This window comes from Taudactylus pleione, unplaced genomic scaffold, assembly GCF_031769625.1.
Source record: "Taudactylus pleione unplaced genomic scaffold, aTauple2 ptg001166l, whole genome shotgun sequence".
Taxonomy (NCBI): Eukaryota; Metazoa; Chordata; class Amphibia; order Anura; family Myobatrachidae; genus Taudactylus; species Taudactylus pleione.
In genome coordinates this window covers 1,121,564-1,135,871 of record NW_028285567.1, presented here as the reverse complement: position 1 = coordinate 1,135,871, position 14,308 = coordinate 1,121,564, and the positions used below count along the sequence as shown (strand labels likewise).

Genomic DNA, 14,308 nt, shown 5'->3' with positions numbered 1-14,308 from the left:
GGTTAATAATGTAACTATAACATTCACTTATTCAGTGTACAGTAGTCAGACAGAGCAGATTAATGAGATGTGTAAGTACATGCAGGGGAATAAGAGGAGGGTGCATTTATACCCCACCAATAACAAACCACCCTCCTCTTCATCTGTGAGTGGGTATAATACGTTGTGTTACATTGGGGCCACTATACTGACATGCTCGCAGCAGTTCTGTTGGAACATAAATAGCACAGGCAGGGATGGGGCCTCCGAAAGATGTCTGCTGCGGTCCCTCCTCCATTTTTCAGGTAGCCCCTTGCACCCTCGGAAGAGTAGGCGGATCACTTGCATCCCGCACACATGCTAGTAGCGACATTTTGCCATGATGGAGGCGGAGCTTAATGACGTGGAGAGCCCCGCCTCCCCCCGTAGCTGTCAGCCACATCTCCTCTCCAGGCATCTCCCGTAGAGGAGTTAATAAAAGTGTACCATACATTGGGGTGATACTAAATATTTGCGGGCTTCCCCCCAAAAAAACTGGTGTTTTTCGGGGTATATGTCGCAAATATTTAATGATAAATATTAAATAGGCCCCTTACCCTTTTATAAATCTGCCCGAAAGTTACATTAACCCTTCCTTATCTGAGCTCACATAAGCTGGCTTTCCTCATCTCTACTATGCAATGTTCAGGGAAAGACCCCCGCCTCCCTATACACAGGACCCCTGTGTCTCATGTACTAATCCAGCCTTGAGCACAATAATCAAGAAGTATCAGTTCTGTACTATTTCACTTTCATCTATGACAGTAATAGACACTTAGGCCAGCATACAGTAATCAATAACTAGACACTGTCAGAAAGTGATCAGAGGTCTCTACATGACTCAGTGCTGAGTGTACTGTAAAGTATGAGCATCTTTCAACTAATAAAATAACCCTAATTTAATAGTTGTACATGGAAAGTAGGGGTGAGCGGGTTCGGATTTCTGAAATCCGAACCCCCCCGAGCCCCCCCGATCCGAGTCCGATCCGAGTCAGGCTCGACTTTTCCCGCCTGACTCGGATCTGACATCGAGGCAAAACGTCATCATCCCGCCTTCCGAGTCTCGCGGGTTTTGGATCCTATATAAGGTACCCGCGTCGGCGCCATTTTCTCACTCGGCTGTGGACAGTGAAGAGGGAGGGTGGGAGTTAGTGCTGTGTAGTGTAGTGTAGTGTAGTGCTGCTGTTGTCCACTACTTCAAAGTCCATAGGGGCTGGCTGTGTTGTGCTGTGCTGCTGTTGTTAATAGGGGCTGTGTCCACTACTTCAAAGTCCATAGGGGCTGGCTGGACTGTGTTGTGCAGTCAGTTCTCCATAGGGGCTGTGTCCACTCCAAAGTCCTGTGCAGTGTCCCAGTCCTAAAGGGGTGCTGTAGTGTTGTCCAGGGGGTGCTCTGTCCATCAGGGGTGCTCCCCCCAAGTGCTAAAAAAATAATATATTTTCTGTGTTTGTGAATTGTGTGCGCAGTAGCCGCACGTGCATCAACAAAGTAGTGCCAAGAGTGCCCCTGTGTCATAAGTAAAGGGCCGGCTGGCTTGACCGTTAAGGGTGCTGTAACCCCCGAAAGTACACTCCAGTCCAAACCAAAAAAAAAATTATTTTCTGTGTTTGTGAATTGTGTGCGCAGTAGCCGCACGTGCATCAACAAAGTAGTGCCAAGCGTGCGCCTGTGTCATAAGTAAAGGGCCGGCTGGCTTGACCGTTAAGGGTGCTGTAACCCCCGAAAGTACACTCCAGTCCAAACCAAAAAAAAAATTATTTTCTGTGTTTGTGAATTGTGTGCGCAGTAGCCGCACGTGCATCAACAAAGTAGTGCCAAGCGTGCGCCTGTGTCATAAGTAAAGGGCCGGCTGGCTTGACCGTTAAGGGTGCTGTAACCCCCGAAAGTACACTCCAGTCCAAACCTAAAAAAAAATTATTTTCTGTGTTTGTGAATTGTGTGCGCAGTAGCCGCACGTGCATCAACAAAGTAGTGCCAAGCGTGCGCCTGTGTCATAAGTAAAGGGCCGGCTGGCTTGACCGTTAAAGGGTGCTGTAACCCCCGAAAGTACACTCCAGTCCAAACCAAAAAAAAATTATTTTCTGTGTTTGTGAATTGTGTGCGCAGTAGCCGCACGTGCATCAACAAAGTAGTGCCAAGCGTGCGCCTGTGTCATAAGTAAAGGGCCGGCTGGCTTGACCGTTAAGGGTGCTGTAACCCCCGAAAGTACACTCCAGTCCAAACCTAAAAAAAAATTATTTTCTGTGTTTGTGAATTGTGTGCGCAGTAGCCGCACGTGCATCAACAAAGTAGTGCCAAGAGTGCCCCTGTGTCATAAGTAAAGGGCCGGCTGGCTTGACCGTTAAAGGGTGCTGTAACCCCCGAAAGTACACTCCAGTCCAAACCAAAAAAAAATTATTTTCTGTGTTTGTGAATTGTGTGCGCAGTAGCCGCACGTGCATCAACAAAGTAGTGCCAAGCGTGCGCCTGTGTCATAAGTAAAGGGCCGGCTGGCTTGACCGTTAAAGGGTGCTGTAACCCCTGAAAGTACACTCCAGTCCAAACCAAAAAAAAATTATTTTCTGTGTTTGTGAATTGTGTGCGCAGTAGCCGCACGTGCATCAACAAAGTAGTGTCAAGCGTTCGCCTGTGTCATAAGTAAAGGGCCGGCTGGCTTGACCGTTAAGGGTGCTGTAACCCCCGAAAGTACACTCCAGTCCAAACCAAAAAAAAAATTATTTTCTGTGTTTGTGAATTGTGTGCGCAGTAGCCGCACGTGCATCAACAAAGTAGTGCCAAGCGTGCGCCTGTGTCATAAGTAAAGGGCCGGCTGGCTTGACCGTTAAGGGTGCTGTAACCCCCGAAAGTACACTCCAGTCCAAACCAAAAAAAAAATTATTTTCTGTGTTTGTGAATTGTGTGCGCAGTAGCCGCACGTGCATCAACAAAGTAGTGCCAAGCGTGCGCCTGTGTCATAAGTAAAGGGCCGGCTGGCTTGACCGTTAAGGGTGCTGTAACCCCCGAAAATACACTCCAGTCCAAACCTAAAAAAAAATTATTTTCTGTGTTTGTGAATTGTGTGCGCAGTAGCCGCACGTGCATCAACAAAGTAGTGCCAAGCGTGCGCCTGTGTCATAAGTAAAGGGCCGGCTGGCTTGACCGTTAAAGGGTGCTGTAACCCCCGAAAGTACACTCCAGTCCAAACCAAAAAAAAATTATTTTCTGTGTTTGTGAATTGTGTGCGCAGTAGCCGCACGTGCATCAACAAAGTAGTGCCAAGCGTGCGCCTGTGTCATAAGTAAAGGGCCGGCTGGCTTGACCGTTAAGGGTGCTGTAACCCCCGAAAGTACACTCCAGTCCAAACCTAAAAAAAAATTATTTTCTGTGTTTGTGAATTGTGTGCGCAGTAGCCGCACGTGCATCAACAAAGTAGTGCCAAGAGTGCCCCTGTGTCATAAGTAAAGGGCCGGCTGGCTTGACCGTTAAAGGGTGCTGTAACCCCCGAAAGTACACTCCAGTCCAAACCAAAAAAAAATTATTTTCTGTGTTTGTGAATTGTGTGCGCAGTAGCCGCACGTGCATCAACAAAGTAGTGCCAAGCGTGCGCCTGTGTCATAAGTAAAGGGCCGGCTGGCTTGACCGTTAAAGGGTGCTGTAACCCCTGAAAGTACACTCCAGTCCAAACCAAAAAAAAATTATTTTCTGTGTTTGTGAATTGTGTGCGCAGTAGCCGCACGTGCATCAACAAAGTAGTGTCAAGCGTTCGCCTGTGTCATAAGTAAAGGGCCGGCTGGCTTGACCGTTAAGGGTGCTGTAACCCCCGAAAGTACACTCCAGTCCAAACAAAAAAAAAAATTATTTTCTGTGTTTGTGAATTGTGTGCGCAGTAGCCGCACGTGCATCAACAAAGTAGTGCCAAGCGTGCGCCTGTGTCATAAGTAAAGGGCCGGCTGGCTTGACCGTTAAGGGTGCTGTAACCCCCGAAAGTACACTCCAGTCCAAACCAAAAAAAAAATTATTTTCTGTGTTTGTGAATTGTGTGCGCAGTAGCCGCACGTGCATCAACAAAGTAGTGCCAAGCGTGCGCCTGTGTCATAAGTAAAGGGCCGGCTGGCTTGACCGTTAAGGGTGCTGTAACCCCCGAAAGTACACTCCAGTCCAAACCTAAAAAAAAATTATTTTCTGTGTTTGTGAATTGTGTGCGCAGTAGCCGCACGTGCATCAACAAAGTAGTGCCAAGCGTGCGCCTGTGTCATAAGTAAAGGGCCGGCTGGCTTGACCGTTAAAGGGTGCTGTAACCCCCGAAAGTACACTCCAGTCCAAACCAAAAAAAAATTATTTTCTGTGTTTGTGAATTGTGTGCGCAGTAGCCGCACGTGCATCAACAAAGTAGTGCCAAGAGTGCCCCTGTGTCATAAGTAAAGGGCCGGCTGGCTTGACCGTTAAAGGGTGCTGTAACCCCCGAAAGTACACTCCAGTCCAAACCAAAAAAAAATTATTTTCTGTGTTTGTGAATTGTGTGCGCAGTAGCCGCACGTGCATCAACAAAGTAGTGCCAAGCGTGCGCCTGTGTCATAAGTAAAGGGCCGGCTGGCTTGACCGTTAAAGGGTGCTGTAACCCCTGAAAGTACACTCCAGTCCAAACCAAAAAAAAATTATTTTCTGTGTTTGTGAATTGTGTGCGCAGTAGCCGCACGTGCATCAACAAAGTAGTGTCAAGCGTTCGCCTGTGTCATAAGTAAAGGGCCGGCTGGCTTGACCGTTAAGGGTGCTGTAACCCCCGAAAGTACACTCCAGTCCAAACCAAAAAAAAAATTATTTTCTGTGTTTGTGAATTGTGTGCGCAGTAGCCGCACGTGCATCAACAAAGTAGTGCCAAGCGTGCGCCTGTGTCATAAGTAAAGGGCCGGCTGGCTTGACCGTTAAAGGGTGCTGTAACCCACAAAGTACACTCCAGTCCGAACCAAAAAAAAATTTATTTTCTGTGTTTAGCCGCACGTATATATCAAATCGATATAACATAAATGGAGGACCAAACTTTCTCCGATAAAAATAAAATAGAGAAAGATCAAGAACCACTTCCTCCTAGTGCTGAAGCTGCTGCCACTAGTCATGACATAGACGATAACATGCCATCAACGTCGTCTGCCAAGGCCGATGCCCAATGTCATAGTAGAGGGCACATACAATCCCAAATGGCAAAGTTCAGGAAAATGACCTTGAAAAAGACATTTAAATCAGCTGAAGAGAAACGTAAACTTGCCAATATGCCATTTACGACACGGAGTGGCAAGGAACGGCTAAGGTCGATCCCTAGTATGTTCATGACTAGTGGTTCAGCTTCACATGACGATGGAAGCACTCCTCCCACTAAAAAAATCAAAAGAGTTAAGCTGGCAAAAGCACAGCGAAGAACTGTGCTTTCTAAGAAGATATCACAAATCCCCAAAGAGAGTCCAAGTGTGGTGGTGGTTGCGATGCCTGACCTTCCCAGCACTGGACGGGAAGAGGTGGCTCTTTCCACCATTTGCACGCCCCCTGCAAGTGCTGAAAGGAGCACCCACAGTCCACTTGCTGATATGCAAATTGAAGATGTCACTGTTGAAGTACAACAGGATGAGGATACGGGTGTAGCTGGCGCTGAGGAGGAAGTTGGCGAGGAGGATTCTGATGGTGATGTGGTTTGTTTAAATCAGGCTCCGGGGGAGACAGTTGTTGTCCGTGGGATGAAAAAGCCCATCACGGTCATGCCTGGGCAGAAGACCAAACATTCCACCTCTTTGGTCTGGCAATATTTCTATCCAAATCCGGACAACAACTGTCTTGCCATATGTACCATATGTAAAGGTGAAATAAGTAGGGGTAGGGACGTCAACCACCTAGGAACATCCTCCCTTATACGGCACCTGCAGCGCGTTCATAAAAAGTTACTGTCAAGTTCAGAAACTTTGGCTCAGACCGTAAGCAGTCCAGGGACACCTAAATCCCGTTGTCCTGTTGTATCCAAGCGCCTGCAAACCACACCGTCAACTCCCTCCTCGTCAATTTCCTCCTTAGTCAGGATCGGAAGTAGTCCTGCAGGCCATATCACTGGCATGACTGACTCTCCTATCCGGGATTCCTCCGGAGGATCCTGCATTGCTACGCCTACTGCTGCCGCTGCTGCTGTTGCTGCTGCTGCTGGGAGTCGTTCATCATCCCAGAGAGGAAGTAGGAACACCACTACTTTTACTAAACAATTGACCCTCCAACAGTCCTTAGCGAGGAGGATGAAGTACGACAGCAGTCATCCTGAAGCAAAACGTATAACTGAGGCCTTGACTGCTATGTTGGTGTTAGACGTGCGTCCGGTATCCGCCATTAGTGCAGTGGGATTTAGACAATTGATGGAGGTAGTGTGTCCCCGGTTCCAAATCCCGTCTAGATTCCACTTCACTAGGCAGGCGATACCGAGACTGTACAGAAACGTCAGAAAAAGTGTCCTCAGTGTCCTGAAAAATGCCGTTGTACACAATGTCCACTTAACCACGGACATGTGGACAAGTGGAACAGGGCAGACTAAGGACTATATGACTGTGACAGCCCACTGGGTAGATGTATCACCTTACGCAGCAACAGCAGCAGCGTCACCAGTAGCAGCATCTCAGAAACGCCAGCTCGTTACAAGGCAGGCTACGCTGTGTATCACCGGTTTCAGTAAGAGGCACACCGCCGACAACCTCTTAGAGAAACTGAGGGAAATCATCGCCCAGTGGCTTACCCCACTTAGACTCTCCTGGGGATTTGTGATATCTGACAACGCCACCAATATTGTGCGGGCATTACATCTGGGCAAATTCCAGCACGTCCCATGTTTTGCTCACACAATAAACTTGGTGGTGCAGAATTTTCTGAAAAGCGACAGGGGCGTGCAGGAGACGCTTTGGGTGGCCCGAAAAATTTCTGGCCACTTTCGCCATTCAGCGACTGCGTGCCGAAGACTGGAGCGCCAGCAAACACTCTTGAACCTGCCCCGCCATCACCTGAAGCAAGAGGTTGTGACGCGGTGGAACTCAACCCTCTATATGCTTCAGAGGATGGAGGAGCAGCAAAAGGCCATACAAGCCTATACATCCACCTATGACATAGGCAAAGGAGGGGGTATGCACCTGACTCAAGCGCAGTGGAGAATGATTTCCGTGTTGTGCAAGGTTCTTCAGCCCTTCGAACTTGCCACACGTGAAGTCAGTTCAGACACTGCCAGCTTGAGTCAGGTCATTCCCCTCATCAGGCTTTTGCAGAAGCAGCTGGAGAAAGTGAAGGAGGAGCTAAGACGGAGCGATTCCGCTCGGCATGTGGGACTTGTGGATGAAGCCCTTCATTCGCTTTGCCAGGATTCCAGGGTGGTCAATCTGTTGAAATCAGACCACTACATTTTGGCCACCGTGCTCGATCCTAGGTTTAAAGCCTATGTGGTGTCTCTCTTTCCGGCCGACACAAGCCTGCAGAGGTGCAAAGACCTGCTGGTGAACACACTGTCAGCTGAAGCGGAACGTGACACGTCAACGGCTCCTTCTTCATTTTCTCCCGCAACTGGGGCTGCCAGGAAAAAACTTAGGTATCCTAAGCAACCCGCTGGCGGTGATGCAGGGCAGGCAGGACCAAGTTTGGACATCTGGTCCGGACTGAAGGACCTGGCAACAATTTCTGACATGTCTACTGTCACTGCATATGATACTGTCACCATTGACAGAATGGTGGAGGATTACATCGGTGACAGCATCCAAGTAGGCATGTCAGACAGTCCATACCTGTACTGGCAGGAAAAAGAGGCAATTTGGAGGCCCCTGTACAAACTGGCTCTATTTTACCTGAGTTGCCCCCCCCTCCAGTGTGTACTCCGAAAGAGTGTTTAGTGCAGCCGGGAACCTTGTCAGCGAAAGGCGTAGAAGGTTGCTTCCACAGAATGTGGAGAAGATGATGTTCATCAAAATGAATTATCAGCTCTTCCAGGGAGACCAGCCTCCAGAAGGTACAGAGGGACCTGTGGTGGTGGATTCAAGTGGGGACGAGTTAATACTTTGTGAGGATGAGGATGTACACACTGAAGAGGGTGAGGAATCGGTGGATGAGGAGGATGAGGATGACATCTTGCCTCCGTAGAGCCAGTTTGTGCAGGGACACATTAATTGCCAGCTTGTTTTGTGGGGGCCCAAACGAACCAATCATTTCAGCCACAGTTGTGTGGCAGACCCTGGCGCTGAAATGATTGATTTGTTAAAGTGTGCATGTCCTGTTTATACAACATAAGGGTGGGTGGGAGGGCCCAAGGACAATTCCATCTTGCACCTCTTTTTTTCTTTGCATTATGTACAGTTTGGGGCCTAGTTTTTCTAACTGCCATCCTGCCTGCCACTGCAGTGTCACTCCTAGATGGGTCACGTGTTTGTGCCGCCCACTCGTGTCGCTTAGCATAGTCATCCAGCTACCTCGGTGCAACCTTTTGGACATAAAAACACTATTGTGAGGTGTGAGGTGTTCAGAATAGACTGGAAATGAGTGGAAATTAAGGTTATTGAGGTTAATAATAGCATAGGAGCAGAAAAACCTACAAATTCTGTGATTTTAGCTGTTTTTATGCTTTTTTTCAAAAAAATACAGATCCAAAACACAAAACCCAGAACCCAAAACACGGAAGGGTGGTTTTGGCAAAACCAATCCAGATCCAAAACACGAAGAAAGATCCAGATCCAAAACCAAAACACAAAACACGAAAAGTGGCCGGTGCACACCCCTAATGGAAAGTAAAGACTTTCTGTAATATCACACAAATCTGTTTGTGTTCCTACAAGATGATTTCCACCTTGTCCATTGATACCCCGGAATTGACATTAATGGTAATTGGTATGAACTATTAAGCATATCAGTGGCTGCTATACAACTAATGAACATTACACCTGGAGCTGCTTCCCAATTCCCAGCACGTTCTGCCAGCCAGGGGCATAATACGGTGCATTGATCGGAAGCTGAGTTTGCTACAGTGCTTTGCTAATGGGTAGAATTTGATAAGATCTGTACACTGAGAGGGAAGGTATTGGCTATGGAATGCATTATGCTCTGTGATTGTGGAATTCAATTCTAATTGTTAATAGTTCCAGCAACATAAGAAAACACATAAACAATAACTGATCTCCCTCAATGCTCTGCTTCTCCCATAACCTAGAGAAACACAGTTTTGTTTTGTTCCTTTCAACACGAAAGCAATGGATGATCTTCATATTTATTTACCAAATGTGCGTCCATTGATTCTGATTGCGACACAACTCAGAACATGAATAGTATAAACTGGATGAATGGTTACATGAGAAATTATTAGATACAATGTGATATATTCACGATCGTTAATAAAAGCATTGCCAATGTATTGCATGGAGCATGTCGGTCACCACAGTTGGCATTTCCTACACATTTGAACCGTATTTAAGATGTCTGAGACTGTGAGCTCACATTTACGTAGGCTATTTGTTATGTACTAAACCTTGGAGAGAGAGAAAGTGGATGGAGACAAAGGGCCTGAATCAGAGCCGCTCGTAAGCGGCCGCTCGTTCGCTCCGAGCGATGTTCGCACAACTGCGCATGCGTATGGGTCGTAATACGCATGTGCGAACCAGTCATTACGGTCGGAAATTGTGTGCTCGCAAAATAGCGAATGCCTGCTAATTTGAGTGACAGAATGAGGCATTTGTGGGTGGTAACAGGGGAAGGTGCTTGAAAATGGGGAGTGGAGATCCGAACGCAGGCATGCCAAACGGTCAAAACGGGCGTTTTAAGGGTGTGCATATTTAACAAAGCAGCGTCATCGACCACGTCACTTGGTTGTCTTTTAGCCTGAACTGCTCGCATGATTGCGGTAGGAAAATCCAACCACAAGCACTGCGAGCAGTTCAGACGCCTTTCGATGTACTCGATTAATCTAATAAATAGCGGAGATGACGTAGGATGCAAGCGGCCAGGGGGGGGCGTTTTAAAAAAAAGAGCGAGCGCATGTTTCGTTCGCTCGCTCAGACATAGAGGCGTCAACAGACCGCAAAGAGCGAGCGCTCTATTTAAATAGCCGGCCCCTTTTTCTGAACGAGCGAGCGCAAATAGCGTCCGGCTCTGAATCAGGCCCAAAGTACCAACCAAACAGCTCCTGTCATTTTTTTCAAACACAGCCTGTAACGTGACAGGAGCTGATTGATTAATTGGTACTTTGGCCCTCATTCAGACCCACTCGCAAGCGGGCGCACGTACGTTAGGCGTACGTACAAAAATATTTAAATTCAATGGCTCGCTCGTATTTTCGTTCGCATCTAAAATTCCTCCCTAAACTCAGGCGACCCCTCCTCTAACTAACGAGCGTGCGAAATAGCGAGCGTACATCCCCGAAATGGCTTGAAGGGAACGCATGCACAAGTGAAACCGGAAGTGGCCTTGTCAGATGTCGATTACCTGCTCCTTTATTCAGCCTACCTCCCTCAATCGTATCATGCCAATCAATGTATCAATTAGCTCAATTTTTTTTTTTTTTTCAACACAATGCAAGAAACTTTACTCTTGTCCGTGTTTGTGTTTACCCGCAGAATACGTACGGATGGAACATTCGCTTTTATTGTTCAAAAAACATGTGAACCACAATTAAACAATTGTTGTATTGCTGTGGATCCCCGCATATTTTCCGGGGTTCATTTCTTTATTTAAATTTGCAAACGCATGTCACTGCATCAAGCCTATCATAACTCTCCAGAGATTTCTGGCCCTGTTGAACACATGACTCATACACTAACCAATAAAATTGCTCCTGTTAATTTCCAAAATACATTAGCCAATCAGAAATTTTGGCCACACTTTATCAAAAATGTTTTGTATGAAAAACTCCATTGCCATCATGAGAGCCTCCGCATTCACCAGGCGCGAGCTGCTGGTGCTTACGGAGGTGATGGATAGGCGGATCACCAGCCAGCCTCCACCCATCACCAACCGGCAGAAGCGCTCCGCGTATGCGGAGGCACGGTCCCGCCTGCGGTAGATGGGTTCACGCCGCAACATCGGGCAGCTTGAGCGCAGGTGGTCAGACCTGCAACGGCGAACGCCCCGCTTGCTGGCATGCTTTCGCATGCAGATCGTTGAAAGTAAGTGTTATGTATTGTGGTTTTCATGTTTGTGTTTGTGGGGCAAACTGCGTGTGCATGTTTTCCTGTCTGTCCTATTAATTATTTGTCCTCATATCTGCGTGTGCATGTTTTCCTGTCTGTCCTATTAATTATTTGTCCTCATATCTGCGTGTGCATGTTTTCCTGTCTGTCCTATTAATTATTTGTCCTCATATCTGCGTGTGCATGTTTTCCTGTCTGTCCTATTAATTATTTGTCCTCATATCTGCGTGTGCATGTTTTCCTGTCTGTCCTATTAATTATTTGTCCTCATATCTGCGTGTGCATGTTTTCCTGTCTGTCCTATTAATTATTTGTCCTCATATCAGCGTGTGCTTGTTTTCCCTCTATTTCTGTTTTTTTCATTCTACTCCTTTTTGCATGTTTTTTGTTGCTGGTTTTTTTTTTTTAATTTGGGCCCCGGATTTGCCCAGAAACTAACCTCAATTTGTTTGACATATTTTAGGAGGACAGCCAAGACTACGCCATCACCGTCCGGCCAGACGGCGTTCCCGGCCACTATCCCCAACCCCCAGCCAACACTCCACCCCAAATATTTCCCCTATACCCCACTCCTCCCCAGCCTTCCCAGACCCTCTCCCGGAACTGTCGGGCCTCCTTCCCCTCCGTCCCACTTCCCCCTCTCCTCCACCCACCCCTCTTCCAATTACCCCCTCCCCGGAGTCCATCATTACCCCTCCCCGTTCTTTGGGGAATGAAGGCTCCTCCGAGGAGGAACATGGAGGGACTTCCGGAGCTCCCGTTTTGGCTCCCGGTATGTTTTTCTTTCTCATTTTTTTTAACCACAAACTGTTTGTATGTAATCATGTGTCGTGCCTTTATTCGTGCTTGTTTGGTTTACTTTTGTTGATTTAGCAGTTTGCCTTTACCTCTTCCTGCTGATTTCAACATACACATATCACACCTGTGTGAATTTGTACATAGGCCTTGTATTTTTGCCAGCACCCCCTTTTTGTTTTGGTTTTTTTTTTTTCGGTTTAGGAGTGATTTCGTTGTGTTTTTGTTTTTTTAATGTGGATTCCCTATTGTTTTATTAATCCACACACTTTTCTCACCCACAGAGGAACAGAGGCGTCGTCAAGAGGTGGAGGATTGTGTTGGCCAGATGCGGCAACATGTAATTGGCCTTCTTGTGGCCCTTGACCGGCTGTCTGGCATCCTTCGCCAGTAGTTTTTTTTTTTTTTATTCGTTTTGTAAATAAATTTTGTAGTTCTAATATACGTTCTGGCTCATTCTTTTTTTCTAAAACACAAATAGTTTTCCCTGACATAAGTAGACTGTTCCTGCACGGATTTCCATTTTTTAAAAGTTAGATTGTATTTTGTATTTGTATGTTAAACAGCCACAAGAAACACATAACAGTAACAATGTCATTTCCCTTTTTGGGTGTAGTGTCAATTAGATATTTCGCCATTTTACAGGTTCCTAGTTGGTGTGCAAGCTGCTTAGGCCAATCTTCAAAATCCAAAGGTTTGGACAGGCTTCCTTTTGGTGTGGGTTGGGAACCTGCAAACATATTTCAGTTTACATCAACTGGTGTCAGTACTGGATTACCCCTTAGTCAATTGTAAGGTGTGTTAACCTGGTTCCACTTGCTGTTAACGTCCAAAAAAGGAAGACCATTTCACTCTCCAAACATTTATTCACAACTTAAATGAGAAATCAAAGTGGTCAGTCCCAAAACCAAAAAACAGTGATAATCTCAAATACAACACATACAAATAAAATATTTAATTTAAAAAAACAATCAAGAACTGGTTGACGAAGGACCATGCCAACATGATTCCACAAACATGGCGTTGCGATATGGGTTCCAGAATATATGGACAAAATCACCAGATCCAGGTTTGGTAAGGGTAGCAGGAAGTAGTGAGCGTTGGAGTGGCAAAGATTATGTGAACAAACAGAAGATGGTGAAAAAATAAAAATAAATTAGATGTTCGCAAACAAACACAAACACATTAGGTATAAACACTGTAGTTTGGGTCAAACTTACCTAAAAAATCTGGCCACCACATCATCGCGTATGGCCCCCCCACATACTGACCTCCGACCAACCTCGGGGGGGCCATCCTCAGGTAAGGCATCCTCTGGCTGCATTGGGACACCACTCCTTATGGTGATGTTGTGAAATATCCCACACAGGACCACAATTTTCGACACCATATCCGGCAAATACATGAGCTCGCCACCAGAGCGGTGGAGGCATCTGAATCGGCCTTTTAAAAGGCCGATACAGCGCTCCACCACTTGCCTGGTGGCTGTAAGTGCGGAATTATACTCACTTTGTGGGCCTGGTGTGGGAGCCAAATAAGGAGTGAGCAGCCAGGACATGCAAGGGTATCCACTGTCTCCTGTGAAAAATAAGAGACAACATCAGGAACACTGTGTATCAAGCTTAACATTGTTATGTACTAAAGGTCTCCACTTACCCAGAAGCCACGCATCACCAGCTTGTAGGTTGGTTAATTTCTGCCATATCCCTGATTGCCGGATGACGAAGGAGTCATGTGCACTTCCTGGTAACTTAGCATTCAGGGACAGGATCTGGAGGGAGGCATCACATACCACCATTACATTCAGGGAGTGATAGTGTTTCCTGTTTCTAAATATTGCCTCCAGCCGTGCTGGAGGCTGAAGTGGTATGTGAGTACCATCCACAACCCCGATGATGTGTGGGAAGCCAGCTATTTGGTAAAAATTGGCCTTGGCCACACTAAGGGCACCCATATCCAAAGGCATTTGAATAAAATGATGGAGGTGCTTGAAAAGTGCCTCCATCACTGCCCTCAGGATCCGGGAAAAGGAGGATTGGGAGATGCCCGCCACTATTCCCACCGTTGTTTAAAACGATCCTGAGGCACAGAAATGTAACACCGCCATAAATTGCGTCAGTGGTGGTATTGCTGTTGGACTGTCAATTTGCCGCTCAAGATCACTTTCTATTAATGAGAGAGTGTCTATGATGATTTTGGGAGGTAGACGGTAGCATCTTAAAACCTCATCATCGGGCATTCCAAAAAGGGTGACACGTGTTCGAAATATCTGGGGCCTTGCATGCCTACGATGCCTACGCCTGGGATGAGATTGAGGTTGGTCGGCTTCCGGGAGCATGGCC

The 14,308-nt window shown here is 46.8% G+C and overlaps 1 protein-coding gene across 3 annotated transcripts in view; it reads right to left on the bottom strand.

Moving 5' to 3' along the window:
* Window positions 1-14,308, bottom strand: part of DOK7 (docking protein 7) — a 205,724-nt gene that overhangs the window by 32,957 nt on the left and 158,459 nt on the right. The gene's annotated exons all lie outside the window — the stretch shown is intronic.